The sequence below is a fragment of the Vulpes vulpes genome, chromosome 15, assembly GCF_048418805.1.
Source record: "Vulpes vulpes isolate BD-2025 chromosome 15, VulVul3, whole genome shotgun sequence".
NCBI lineage: Eukaryota > Metazoa > Chordata > Mammalia > Carnivora > Canidae > Vulpes > Vulpes vulpes.
This window is the reverse complement of record NC_132794.1, coordinates 7840988-7856084: the sequence shown is the minus strand read 5'-3', so window position 1 is coordinate 7856084 and position 15097 is coordinate 7840988.

Here is a 15097-nt window from a genome sequence, read left to right as displayed (position 1 = left end):
TAGGTTTTATTTTTCATTTACAATTTTTTCTGTTTAAAGTTGTTTTTTTTTTTGGTAAAATCCAACCTCATTTTTATCCAGATGGCTTTTCTGTTGTAGTGACATCATTATGGAAGAACCTACCTTCTCCCTACTGTTTGAAACGTCTTCTTGTTGGATATAAGTAAGTCCTAAGTATATAGTTCGGGACTCAGTCTATTCCATCCTGCCCACCTACTCATTCACTAATATCATAGTGTTTCAGTTATTATAGCTTCATAATATTTTTAAATTAATTAATTATTTATTCAAGTAATCTCTACACCTAAAATGGGGCTTGAACTCATTACTTCAAGATCAAGAGTCATATGCTCTTCCAACTGAGTCAGCCAGGTGCTGACTTTAAAATTATAACCTTTTAAATGGCATTTAAACAGTTTATTTATATAAATCTTGCGCATTTCCTGATAAGTTTTATCATTAGTTGTTGCATTTGAGGAAGGGGTGAAGAGGTTTTTTTCTAACATGTTAGTTTTTTTATTTCTTTATATTAATTTTCACCAGTCACCTCACAGCATTCTCTTATTCTTTGTAATATCTTTTTATTTGATTCTCTTGGGCTTTCTTGGTAAACAGTTCTATTATCTGCAAGTAAAAATTGCATAAACAAGTACCCTCAGAAAGCCTGAAAGTAATAGCTATGATAAGAAATGTCTTTACCTTTCTCCTGATTTACATCATAATGCTTTGAGCAGTCTCCATCAGGCCCAATGCTGTTAGGTTGAGATTTAATTTCATCATAAATGGAAATATCCATCTACTACTTTTATTTCTTTCTCTTTTTTTAAGATTTTATTTACTTATTCATGAGAGACACACAGAGAGAGAAAGAGAGGCAGAGACACAGGCAGAGGGAGAAGCAGGCTCCATGCAGAGAGCTCCATGTGGGACTCATCCCCGGACTCCAGGATCACGCTCTGGGCTGATGGCAGGCACTAAACTGCTGAGCCACCCAGGCATCCCTACTTCTTTTTTTTTAACCATCTATTATTTTTAGGAAGAATACTTCTATTTATTTTTTATTTATTTAAGTAATCTCTACACCCAACATGGGGTTCGAACTCAAGATCCCAAGACCAAGAGTCACATGCTCTTCTAACTGAGGTGGCCAGGCACCCCTTACTTTTTAGTAAGAATAGTTTTTAAAAACCAAAAGTGGTTGTTGTCAAATGCATTTTTGTAGTCAATAGAAACAATTTTTCTCTTTTAATATATTTTTTAAAGATTTTATTTATTTATTTATTTGACAGAGAAAGAGAGCACAAGCAGGGGGAGCAGGAGACAGAGAAGCAGTCTCCCTCTGAGCAGGGAGCCCCATACTATGCCCTTCTGATTCCAGGATCTTGAGATCATGACCTGAGTCAAATGTAGAAGCTTAACTGACTGAGCCACCCAGGGACCCCTCTTTTAATATTTTAATACTATGAATTGTTTTTTTTAACAGATTTTGTGATATTGACGCACTCTTTCATTTTCTTAAATAGCACTAAAGTTATCTAACTCTTAAAGATTGGGTCCAATTGTATGGTGAAACCACCTGGCTTTTTTTTTTTTTTTTTTTTTTTTTTTGAGAGGCTTTATCATTTTGGTTTCCTGTTTCTCGTGGGGTCAAATTTGGTAATTTATATTTTCCATGAAAAGTATCTATTTCATTCTGCTTTTCTATGCTTTTGCATAGAGTTAAGCAATGTATTTAAAGTTATGCTTTTCCTGTGATTGATGCTTTACCTGCAGCTCAGAAGTTCTGACTTAGTTTTTTAATTGTGATTCTTTCTCCAGATACACAACTTAGATTGTTGTGTCTCCTATATCCAACTCTTGTTTATGACAGTGCTTCTCAACTTCCAGGAAGTAGAAGCTTTTTGGGTTTTAGTGTATTATTTATATCTAGTGATATCGCATTGTGATTAGGAACTGTTTTTGCTCTGGGTGGCGCAGCAGTTTAGCGCCTGCCTTTGGCCCAGGGCGCAATCCTGGAGACGCAGGATCGAATCCCACGTTGGGCTCCCAGTGCATGGAGCCTGCTTCTCCCTCTGCCTATGTCTCTGCCTCTCTCTGTGTGTGTGTGTGTGACTATCATAAATAAAAAAATAAATAAATAAAATAAAGTTTCATTAAAAAAAAAAAAAAGGAACTGTTTTTGTGTGTGTGTGTGCTATTGCTATTTTGGGGAATTACTGGTAATATGGAGATAATTGAGATGTTATTTGTAATCTAATATGTTACTACTTTTTGTGAATGTTCTGTGAACACTTAAAAAGCTTTATTTTAAGAATATAGTACATGTATCATTTTCATCTCCCTCAATACTTATGTTGTTTAGGTCTTTTACATATTTATTCATTTTTATTAATTTGACCTGTCATGGACAGAGAGTTTTCTGTCTCATTCCTTATGTTTCTAGTAGTTTTTGTTTTGTGAGTGCTAATAATTTCTTTAAAATGTTCTTTTTTGTCTCTTCTTGTCCTGAATTGACCAATGTGTGATATAAAAATCATGACACCTGCTATATTTCTTTAGTACTCACCTCATATTCCTTCATTGATCCTTTGATTTGTGATCACTGTGTAAAACCCTCCAGAGTGTTCCGTCTCACCAAGAGAGTGAGCACAGTCTTTTTGATGACCTGCTGAGTCCTATGTGGCCAGGCTTTCCCTGACCACCCTCTTTTTAATAGCCCTTCTCAATCCTCCCACCTGCTGGCTAGCACTTCTTTATCAGCTTTATTTTTCTCTGTAGGACTCCTCGCCACTGACACACCATATATTCTTTCTTTACTATCCGTCTCCTTCACCTACAATGAAGCATTTTTAGGATAGGAGCTTTGTCACTTTGGTTCATGGGTATTTTGCCAGCACCTACTATACACGTGGGACATAGTAGGACAATAAATACTTATTAATGAACAGTTAAATTTTGCTGAGTCACAATGTTTTGGATGTTTCTCCTTTGGCTCAGTGATCCAAAATGAGATGATTTTTCTTTCCCTTTGGATATCATATTTTGACTCCCCACCATAAGCAATTTTGGAATTAATATACTTCCACGTCACCCCCACTTTCCCTTTCCCTTCTACCATGCAATTCTGCTTAATTGTAAAGTTTTCTTTTGAAGTTTACCTTTATAACCTTATGCTTACATGTCATTTTTTGGCTTTCCATGATATCTTTTTATTTGTGATTATAAAAAGGAAAAGAAGTATTTTCCACCCTCTTTCCACATTGCCCTCAGTTTTTCTGAGTTATTTCAGTTTTACATTCTTAGGGGTTTTAGTGTTATTATTCTGGTTGGTAATCACAGTCTCCCTATTTATCATACAGTTAAATGCATTTAAGGCTCATCAGTGCTTCACATGTGGTTACACTAGCTTAGCTGGCTTAATTGCATTCTGTAGTAATTTATCTAAAAAGATTTCACGAGGGAGTACCTGGGGGGCTTAGTTGGTTAATTGCCTGGCTCTTGACCTCAGCTCAGGGCTCCATCTCAGGGTTGTGAGTGCAATCCCCAAATTGGGCTTTGCACTGGGCACAGAGTCTACATAGAAATAACTAAATAAAAACTTTAAAAGGTAAAAAAAAATTTTTTTTAAATTACAAAATAGGAAGAATCCATGAGAACTGTAGTCCAGGTGGGAAATTCTGAAGTTATACACACTTTCCTTAAGGATGCCAGGAATACTCATTAATTACTGTTGTTGGAAAGTCTGGGGTTAGCCTGACTTCATCCTCCTTACAGAAGAAGGAATGACTATACATTTATTCATCTGGTTGCTGAGGACAATCCCAGTTTATGCCATTATACTAATGTAATGACTAATAATACCCACTCTCACTTTCTCAATTTTTCCAGTTAAAACAACAAATTATATGGGCATCTTGCTTTTTTGGATAACTTGATATTTTTATAGGATGCCTAAAGAAGTATCTTTGAAGAATAGAAACTTTGAGATAATAACAATGTTTATCCATATCTGTGAGTTTTATTTTCTGGAACAAGTTATTTTCTTATAACTTGTAAACTAAAATCCTCTTTAATTTTTGGAAAGTTTTCTTGAATTGTATCTTTAAATATTTTTTCCTATACTCCTCTGGTCTCCACCCTGGGTTTTTTTGTTGTTGTTTTCTTCAAATGGGATGAAGATTATGCATGTTGAATCTCATTGGTCTTCCATACACAAAACCTATTCTCTCTAACTCATTAAAATATTTATTCATATTTATTTTATTTTTTCTTGCTTTTCTCTTTCCAGCACTCCATTTCCATTGTTCTCCACAATGTTTTTTCTTCTTCATGCTGCTTTCAGTTTGACATTCATTTCTAAGATTTTTTTTTTCAGTTTCCATTTGAAGCTTTCATTTTTGGGGGTTGTCTGGGCATTTTTCCTGGCCTCTTGTATCTCTGTGGTTTTGCATTGTTAGGAAAACAAGCCTATCAGGCTTTTGTGATTCCGTGTTATCTGTTCAGTTTTCATCTACTCTGTCATAATTTTTATCTTCTTTATGGCACTATTTTTCTAGTTAATGTTCACCATTTGTTCATTTGTCATTTTTTCCCTTTCATTGTGTACTTCTGACAATATAATTATATCAATTCTATTTTAATTCACTTTTAAATTAAGAATTTTGCATAAGTAAACTAAGTATTTTATGGACAAGCAGATTTCAGAAGGTTCAGATGAAGGAGGGGCCAGGGTTCTGTTCCTGAATATGGCATAGTGTCCCTGAGTGCACTCTTACTGCCTTCATTTCTTTCAGGCATCAAAGATCGGCTCTGCAGTGCTGTTCCTAATGGTCAGTCTCTCTGCTCTGCCTTTTCTCACCAACAAGATGCTCCTCCTGCAAATATGGCTTTTCCCTGTGATTTTTATTCAATACCATATTCCTTGCCAATTAAGAATCTGTGTCCTTTTAAACTTAAAAAAAAACATTTTCTCTCTGTGTTTGACAGAGAGAAAGAGCACAAGCAGGGTGGGAGGAGCAGAGGGAGAGAGAGAAGCAGACCCCCATGAGCAGGGAGCCCAATACAGTGCTTAATCCCAGGACCTTGGGACCATGACCTGAGCCAAAGCCAGATAGTTCACTGACTGAGCTACCCAGGGACCCCCATTTAAACTATTAAAGTTAGAAAAAGATAAGGTTGGAAAAAAAAATACTACAGTAAATACAGTGGAATTAGAAATTTATTTGATTTATCCAAAAGAAAGGACTAAAGAAAAACACAAAGGGACAAAAAATAGATGGAATAAGTAACAAATTGCAACATGGAGGCTTAAGTTCAGTCACTTCAGAAATTAAGTGAAAATGAAAGGTACCAAATTATAACTTACAGGCAAAGATTGTCAGGCTCAGTAAGAAAATATCCAATTACATACTATTTCACAGAGTCACACTTTAAGTACAAAGGCAGAGCTATAAAGATGGAAAATTACATATTATATAAACACCAGCAATATCACATTGGTCTGGCAAATTAATATCACAAAAAAAAATAAATGGAGGGACGCCTGGGTGGCTCAGCAGTTAAGTGTTTGCCTTCTGCTCAGGGCGTGATCCTGGAGTCCCAGGATCAAGTCCCATATTAGGCTCCTTACATGGAGCCTGCTCCTCCCTCTGCCTGTGTCTCTGCCTCTCTCTCTCTCTCTCTCTCTGTCTCTCATTAATAAATACAATCTTTAAAAGTTAAAAATAAATAAAAAATAAGTGGAAGGGCAAGAAATACTACCAGTGATAAAGAGGGACATTTTGGGGAGTATATTTTATAATACTGGAAGGGTGAATACAACAGGAGGACAGGAGAATCATAAATGTATGTGTATATCGAAAAGCAAAAATATGAAAAACAAAATTTGGCAGAAATTAAAGAGAATTAAACAAATTCACAATTACTGATCTAAATAACTGATAAAAACAAATAGGAACAATCAGTAAGGACACCAAAGATTTGAATAGCTTTAATAGCCAAATCGACCCAATTGGCATTCATGAATCATTTCATCCCAAACTGCTTTCTTTCTTTCTTTCTTTCTTTCTTTCTTTCTTTCTTTCTTTCTTTTTTTCTGAGGGAGGAAGAAACAGGGTGTGGGCTCATGCAAGCAGGGATGGGGTGGGGTAAGGGGTGGGGGAGAGGGGCAGAGGGAGAGGGAGAGAGAGAATCTTAAGTAGGCTCCACGCTCAGCATGGAACCCAATGCAGGGCTCAATCTCACCACTCTGAGATCATTACCTGAGCTGAAATCAAGAGTTCGATTTCGGCTTAACTGGCTCAGCCACCCAATCACCTCTAATAACACTATTTCCAACACACATAAAATGGTTGCAAAAATAAACCATATACTGAGCCATATAGTGATGTGCATGTCTTAACAAGTCTCAAACGACTGAAGTCACACAGAGAAAATTTTCTAACTATAGTGACATTAAAGTCGAAATCAATAACAAAAACTAACCAGTAATATCTGAATATTAAGCAACACATTCCTAACTAAACCATGAATCAAACAAAAAGCAGAATGAGAATTAGATCTATTTTTAATTCAAATAATAATTACTAATGCAATCTTGCAAAATGTGGAGGATATAGCTAGAGCAGTGCTTAGAAGAGAATTTATTGGAATATCTGGATGGCTCAGTTGGTAAAACATATGACTTTTGGTGAGTACGAGCCCCATGTTGGGCACAGAGTCTACTTAAAAAAAAAAATTGAAGATAATTTCTTGCTTTAGTGCATAAATTAGAAGAAACACTGAAAATCAACTATTTATACCTCTATCTGAAAAAATTAGAAAAATATGAAAAAATTTAACCCAAAGAAAGTAGAGGGAAAGAAATACTTAGGAACAGAAATCAGTAAGATAGAAAAAAAGACTGACAGTAGTCAAAAATCAACAAGACCAGAAGTTGTCCTATTAAAAAGATTTTAAAAATATAACATTTAACAGACTGATGAGTAAAGAAGAAAGAAAACACAAATTATCAATATCTGTCATGAAAATGGAGGTATTAGCACAGATCCTACAGATATGAGAATATAATAGAAGGAAATTCAAAACAAAATTAACTTGACAGGTTGGATTAAATGGAGAAATTTTTGAAAAAATTCATTTATCAAAATTGATACAAGAAGAAATGTAATATCTAAATATTCTCATATCTTTTAAAGAAATGGAATCTGTTACTAAAAATAGCCCCTCTATAAGAACTCCAGGCTCAGGTGACTTCATTGGCAGATTCTTTCAAAAATTTAAGGAAGAAATGATACTAATCTCACATGACTTATTCAAAGAAATGAGGAAAAGGAGATATTGCTAACTCATTTTATGAGGCCAGTATAACTTTGATAGCAGAACCTGACAAAAATATTATAAAGAAAGAAAGTTACAGACCAATATCCCTGATGAATGCTAAGATTCTAAACAAAATATTAGCAAATTAAATCCAACAATTTGTAAAAGGGTTAACACATCATTACCAAGTATGTTTAACATTTGAAAAGTGATTATTAACCAAAAATCACTAGGAAAATAAGGGAGAAAACACAAAAAATTGTCTCAATAGATGCAGAAAAGTCATTCAGTGAAATTCAATATATATTCATCACAAAAACACTCTATAAAGTAGGAAGAGAAGGATATTTCTCAAGTTTGTGAAAGTATCTACGAAGGCCTATGGCTAATATACAAAATTCTGAATTGTGAAGTAGCAAATGCTTTTCCACCCTGGGATTGGAGAAGAAAAAAATGCTTACTGTCACCACTTATATTGAACATAACCCTGGAGGTTCAAGTCAATGCAACAGGGAAAAGAGAAAGAGACAAAGAAGCATATAGTTTGAAAATGAAGAAGTAAAAGTGTTATTTACACATGATTATGTACATAGAAGATCCAAAGAAATTTATACACAATGTGTTAGAACTAATCGGTAAATATAGCAAAACTGTGGGCTATGTGGTCGACATACAAAAATAAATTGTTTCTTTATATTAGCCACAAAAAAAAAAAAAAAAAGAAAATGAAATGTAAAAAGTGAGAAAACGGTTTTATTTATTTATTTATTTATTTATTTATTTATTTATATTTTTTGAGAAAACTTTTTATTTTTTATTTTTTATTTTTATCTTTTTTTGAGAAAACTGTTTTAAAGAGTCCTTTCAACATTACTGAGGATATGGATTTTCCTCACTCCTTACTAAAGCCTGCACTGATCACTGATGGAACAGGAAAGACACACTAGCAAACGTTTCTATGTACATTTAAAGTAGTATTGTTGGTGATGTTCTCATTCCAGAGTGTTCCAGACAGAAAGAACTTTGCATGGGAAAGTATAAGCAAAACTGGATGGGGAGCAACCTATGTTATTACCTTCAGGGTAATAAACCAGATCATTAATTAGTCACAGGCTCAGAAGACTCTGGGACAAGAAGCCATGGCTGTAAGCCAAGGAAGCAAAAATCAGCTATTTCCTCAATACCCACTTAAAAGAGGAAAAGCAATTAGAGGGCAGACCATTTAAGGAAAGGGAGATGGGCAAACACCAACTCAGGAGGTATCCAGCCAGCTACTCAGTATGACGTCATAGTACAAATGGCGCAACAGGTCTGTTCTCTTGCTTCCCCCCAAGTTTCAGGAACTGGCTCACTGAGGGTTTTGAGCAGTAAAGCATCTGAGAGAGGACTCAGGTCCTCCCCCAGCCCCACCTCCATCCTTCTCACAGAGGAGCAATGGTGGCCTGGTGGGGCTAGGAGATTGGCCCAAAGAACCAGTTAACTGCAGAGGCGGTGGTGACACAGAGCACCTGATGCCTAGCCCAGGGTGCCGCCCACTCTTCTGCCTTCCTTCTGGTGGGTATGAGAGAGAATTTACAAAGTGTCTGCAGCATTTTGAAGGCAATAACGCAGGCCATGAAGGTAACCTGATATCACCGCCAGTCATGAAGCTGGAGGGGAGGAGCGACTTTCCTCTACCCTCCCAGGCTCCGCAGCTGGGGCAGCCCAGGTGGCTCAGCGGTTTGGCGCCGCCTTCAGCCTGGGGCGTGATCCTGGAGACCTGGGATCGAGTCCCACATCGGGCTCCGCCCAGGGAGCCTGCTTCTCCCTCTGCCTCTCTCGCTGTCTCTGTGTCTCTCATGAATAAGTAAAAATAAAATCTTAAAAAAGAATACTATGCACTCAGGGGCATCTTAGGGAGAAAAGAGGGTACACCAAAATGGGTGAGATTTATTTGTTTGAAGATTTTATTTATCCATGAGAGACACAAAAGCAGAGACACAGGTAGAGGGAGGAGCAGAGAGTCTGATGCTGGACTGATCTCAAGACCCCGGGATCAAGCCCTGAGCCAAAGGCAGACGCTCAACCACTGAGCCACCCATGTGTCTCAGGGGGTGAGATTTGAAAGCTTATATGTGTCTTCATAGGGGAAGGGGAGGGATGTAGCCGACTTAGGGGAGAGCAAATTGTTGTAGAAAAGCACAAGGGGCCCTCAGAAGCCTTAAGGGGAGGGAGGGATGTCTGACAGTTCTGGGCAGAGTATGTTTGGGTGGGGTGCCAACTTCTGGTCTCATCTCCTGTGATGAGAGTCCTGTTCCCTTCTGAAGACACTCCTGGGAGGAGATTGATGATGACCAAGGTCCTTTTGTTGGATCTGTCTTCAGGCAGATGATGGGGTTCAGAGAGAACCTCACCCTTCATCTGCTTTTTTCAGTGCCTTCAGCTTGAAATAATCAATGTACCCAAAGGGCCCATGTTGGGGTGGCATGTCCTGAAATTCTTCATGAGAAACAGTCTTTATATAAACTCCTCCTCTTCCAGTTGTCATCCTCACTCTCTGCAAAGCATTCCAGATTGCATCCTTAAAAGCAGGGTGTAGGGGAGTGGGGTGGAGAATCAGTGGGGAGCCCATGGAGGGCAGCCCAGGTGGCTCAGGGGTTTAGCCCCGTCTTCAGCCCAGGGCCTGATCCTGAAGACCCAGGATTGAGTCCAACGTGTCGGGCTCCCTGCATGGAGAACTGCTTCTCCCTCTGCCTCTCTCTCTGTCTCTCATGAATAAATAAATAAAATCTTAAAAAAAAAAAAGTACATGGAGATGAAAGCTTCAGATCCTAGACCTGGGATTCCCCAAGACAAGATTCATCTGCTCCCCGACTCCTGCTTCCCCCAGAATTTATCATGCTATAGTTTCTATGTTGCATCGTTGGCCTTCCCCACTGATCTCAGACTCCTTCAGATTTGGGGCCCCAAAATAATTCATCTTTGTATCTCCAGCATGATCAGGCTATCTGTCACAGTGTAGACATTCAACATACAGTGGAGTCAATGAACAGTTACTCACTTCACTGTAGGGAACTGATAACTCAATTTGTAAAAAAAAATGGCGACTGTATCTGCGGATGTATCATCTAAGAGGGCAATGTAGGAGAAAGGTAAGTTCTGGCTTGACAAGTTGAGACCTCCTCAGTTTCTTGTTCCATTTACTTATATTTAACCACTCACCATCTGGACTTCCTTCTTGACAAAATTTTAATATACGAAGTTGTGAATGGTGTATATACTTCCTTTGTCATTCCAGTGTAAATGATTCCAGTCCTTTTGGAGATCCAGTGATCAGAAAGTAGATTGTATTCTAATTCAACATTATGGGTATGATGGAATCATTAACTCCTGGCTGGCTTTAATACATCCTGGGGTTTTTTTCTGGCTTAAGATTACTACAAAATGCTGGAGCTAACATTTCTTTTATACTTTTCTACCTTATAGAGAGATGTGTCTGGTTTTTGTTGTTGGAGCCAGTGTCTATAAGGGACCTCCAATCAATAGCTTGGACAAGGTTGGAGATGCATAGCAAATGTCACATGTAAAATTGAAATGAAGTCATAGAAAGCAGATGAGAGAAAGTTTAATAAGAAGGGATGATATGAGAGTGATCCTTAAGAATCTAGGGAAGGAAGCAAGGAAACCAGTAATTGTTGGATGTCCACTAGGCTCCTGGTATTCTGGGCTCACTGTTACATGTTTTGCTTTTTTTTTTTTTTTTTTCTTTAGAAATGATAAGTGGGAAGAAGCCTACTTCATGATATTCCAAAGATTTAAAACCTGGACCAATATGTAAAACCTATAGCGACATAGGACCTATTTTGTCTCCTGATTACCAATAATCAATTGTAAAAATTTTGAAAAAAAGGCACAGAAAAGAAAAATATCACTTGTGATTTTACTACCCAGTGATAAACATACAAAATTTATTTTAATATATGCACTTTTTATTACAAAATTAAATACTACTGTTTTACTACAGTTTTATAGCTTCCTTTATCTTCTATTAGACTGTGATCATTTTTCTCAGGTCATGAAAAATTATTTTATTATGTGTTCTATTTTGACTACAATTTTAAATTGAGGCTCCACTGCTGGACATTTAGGTTGTTTCCAGTGTTTTAACTTGAGGATGTCCTTGAAGGGAGTCACTTGAGGGGTGGGGGCTTGGCCTGGGGAAATCTATCAGATGAGCAAGTGTTGAAAGATAAGGAGATTAGATCCAGGTAGGGAAGTCAGAATTTTCTTCAAATATTTGGAGGTTGGCCTTTTTTCCTCAAATATTTTATTTTTAAAGATTTTATTTATTTATTCATGAGAGACACAGAGAGAGGCAGAGACACAGGCAGAGGGAGAAGCAGGCTCCCTGTGGGAAGCCTGAGGCGGGACTTGATCCTAGGACCCCAGGATCACAACCTGAGCCAAAGGCAGACGCTCAACCACGGAGCCACCCAGGCACCCCCAAGATATTATTTTTAAATAATCTCAACATCCAATGTGGGGTTTCAAACTCACAATGTCGAGATCAATAGTTGTAGACTCCACTGACCCAGCCAGCCAGGTGCCCGGAAGGTTGATGTTTCTAAGAGGAGTATGACTCAGTCTGTGTCATCCCAAAAGGGAAGAGTTAGAAAGGTGGGTAGAAAGTGTGTGATTTATGGTGTGTAAAGATGGATTTTCTGCGGTGGAAGGCAGCCAGAGAAGGTCTGGGCAGTTTCAGGAGGTAGTGAGTTTCCAGCTCAAGAAGATGCTCAAACAGGCTTAGATCACTTGTGTGAATATAATGCTTTAATTACATTCATAGTAGAGAGATCTGAGTGTTTGAGAGTATGGAATAAGTCACTTATTTACCATTTTTTTTGGAAAGAGATGACATCTTGGGAAAGACTTCAAAAGTGAAAATCTGAATCCAATCCTCTTATTATTTACATCAGGGCCCAATATTTGCATCATGATTGACGGCTCATAAAGACGATAAAGAATCCCCTTTTAAAATGAGGAAACAGATTCAGAGAGACTCAGTAAACCACCAAGACCTTAGAGCTTGGATGTGGTTGACACTAGACTAGATCCCCACATTCTCCGTCCCTGCAACCACTTTTTCCCGGTTGCTATTGTGACTTTTAAGGTCACCAATCCCTTCTACATAGTCCAGATTCACAGGACATTGCCTATGCCCAGCTTTACTGAAAGAAAATGAAAATCTCAGTGACTAATGTGAATGGAATGTCACCGTACGGTTAACAGATAAGGTCTCCTGTGTGTCATTCCAACCTCATTGAGCCACTTCACGATTAGGGTTTTGACAGGTAAGGGCGGAGTCCTTCTGTCTCTAACAGCCTATGAGTTTATGTCTCAGGTGCCTTCTGCTCAGGACCTTAGCAGTCTGAATTAATGTACCTTGAGTATGTTGGATCCTTTCAACTCAGAATCCTGGAACGGTGGGCTTCCACCCTCCACTTTCCTGTCCAGTTGCAAAGCACATAGCCCAGGGATTTATTCCTGTTTTCTGCTTCTACTCTGAATTCTTGCCTTCACCCCAGTCCTTTTCGGGCTAGACAGTTTAGAAAGAAACGTCAAGGTCCCATTTTGGCATCATGTAAGGATGACCAGCTCCCTGCTGCACTCCAGACCTCATGCCCTCTCCCCTGACCACCAGAGCAAGTCAGAGGGGCCTGTGACAGTGACATCCCACCCCCTCCCCACCCCCTCCATCCCCATGCCCTGGCCAAGTCACCCTCATTCAGTGCTCCACTAAAGCCACTGCAGCCCTTCCTCTGGCCTTACAACCCCCCCAGCCAGCCTCTCCACCTTCAGGAAGTGAGCATCCACTGTGGGAGGGAGAGGAAAGCCCGGAAGCAGATGGCCACCCCCTTTCAAGCTCAGAGTCAACTATATTCCTCTTGCTTTTAACCATTTCCTGGCGTTAGCTGCCTGCCAACTGAAACCAGCTCTTGCTGTTTGGCAATTCTATGATGGTTTTTTTCTTTTTTAAAGATTTTATTTATTTATTCATGAGAGACACAGAGAGAAGCAAAGACATAAACAGTGGGAGAAGCAGGCTTCCTTTGGAGAGCCCATGTGGGACTTGATCCCAGGATCCCCGGCTCACGACCTGAGCCAAAAGCAGATGCTCAACCACTGAGCCACCCAGGCATCCCTATAGTGGCTTTTTTCTTACCAAAACATTTATTTGGTACCCAGTCTATGCCAAGAATTGGGGGTAAAAATAAAAAAGCCAAGTTGGTTGGGTCTCTGCCCTTGAAGAGCTTCCTTCTTTCCTGGCTAATGGAAAGGGAGCTTTCAGTGAAAATGCAGGGAGATAAAACCTTTGACCAGGGAATAAGGCCTTCTAGGGGAGAGAGGAGCCATAGGAAAGAACCAGTCATGTTCTGGGGTCCCAGCAGGTCCAGAAGGACTAAGGGGTCAGATCGTGAAGTTATTGGGTGGCAAACTAACAAGTAGGAATGTTTTATCCCCAAAGCAATGGGAGTCCTTCAGGTTGTTCAGCCCGCAATGTTGTGATACTGCACTGAGAGAAAGTCCCCAAAGCCCCAAGGAGGACTGTGACAGAGAAAGGAGACAGGACAAAGAGAAGGGGGTTTTTACTCTTTATTTTATCTATTTGGATTTTCAAACTATATACTTGAAATGTTTTTTTTTTTTTTTTAAGATTTCATTTATTTATTCATGACAGAGAGAGAGAGAGAGAGAGAGAGAGAGAGAGAGGCAGAGACACAGGCAGAGGGAGAAGCAGGCCCCATGCAGGGAGCCCAACATGGGACTCGATCCCAGGTCTCCAGGATCACACCCTGGGCTGAAGGCAGCACTAAACCGCTGAGCCAGCCGGGGTGCCCTTGAATTGTTTTTATTGTAAAAATTAAACATTCATCATCTGGGCAATGGGATTACTGGCTCCTTTTGTCTTAGCCTCTATACTCTTGATATTCTATGCTTAAGAAGAAGATGCAATAAATAATTTTTGCTTTTAAAAGTCTGGAAATGGGCACCGGGGTGGCTCAGTGGTTGAGAATGCACCTTTGGCTCAGGGCGTGATCCCAGAGTTCTGGGGTCCAGTTATGCATGGGACTCCCCACAGGGAGACTGCTTCTCCCTCTGCCTATGTCTCTGCCTCTCTCTGTGTGTCTCTCATGAATAAATAGATAAATAAGACCTTTAAAAAATAAAAAAATAAAAGTCTGGAGGTAAATTCAGATGTAGGAATGGACATTTTTTTTTTCATAAATGGACTTTTGACTGGCCCTGCCCTTAAGCAGCTAACAGTGCATGCAGCTATTATTTTTTACTTTGGGGTTATAGAGGTTAACAGACTCATCAAGATCCTCAAGGACAACAGACAAATGATTAGTGATCTTTTAGAGATTAGGGGTTGGGGAAGACAGTAAGGGCAAAGGGATAACATAAGACAGTCTATTGTGGTGATGGATCTGTTCTGTATCTTGATCCTGGTGGTGGTTGCATGAATTTATACATGTTTTAAAATTTATGGAATTATACATATAGAAAAATAAATAAAATAAATAAATAAATAAATATACATATAGAAAAATAAATAAATTTTACTGTATGTTGATTAAAAAAAATAAAATCAGAAAACACACACTCTCTTTCTCTCTCTCTCACCCACGAAGTTAAAAGACTTAGCAACCAGAGGGCCTCCTTAAACCTCTGTCCAATGAGAATGCCCAAAGCTATAGTTTCGTAAACTGGAGATACCTGGGGTGAACTGCAGATT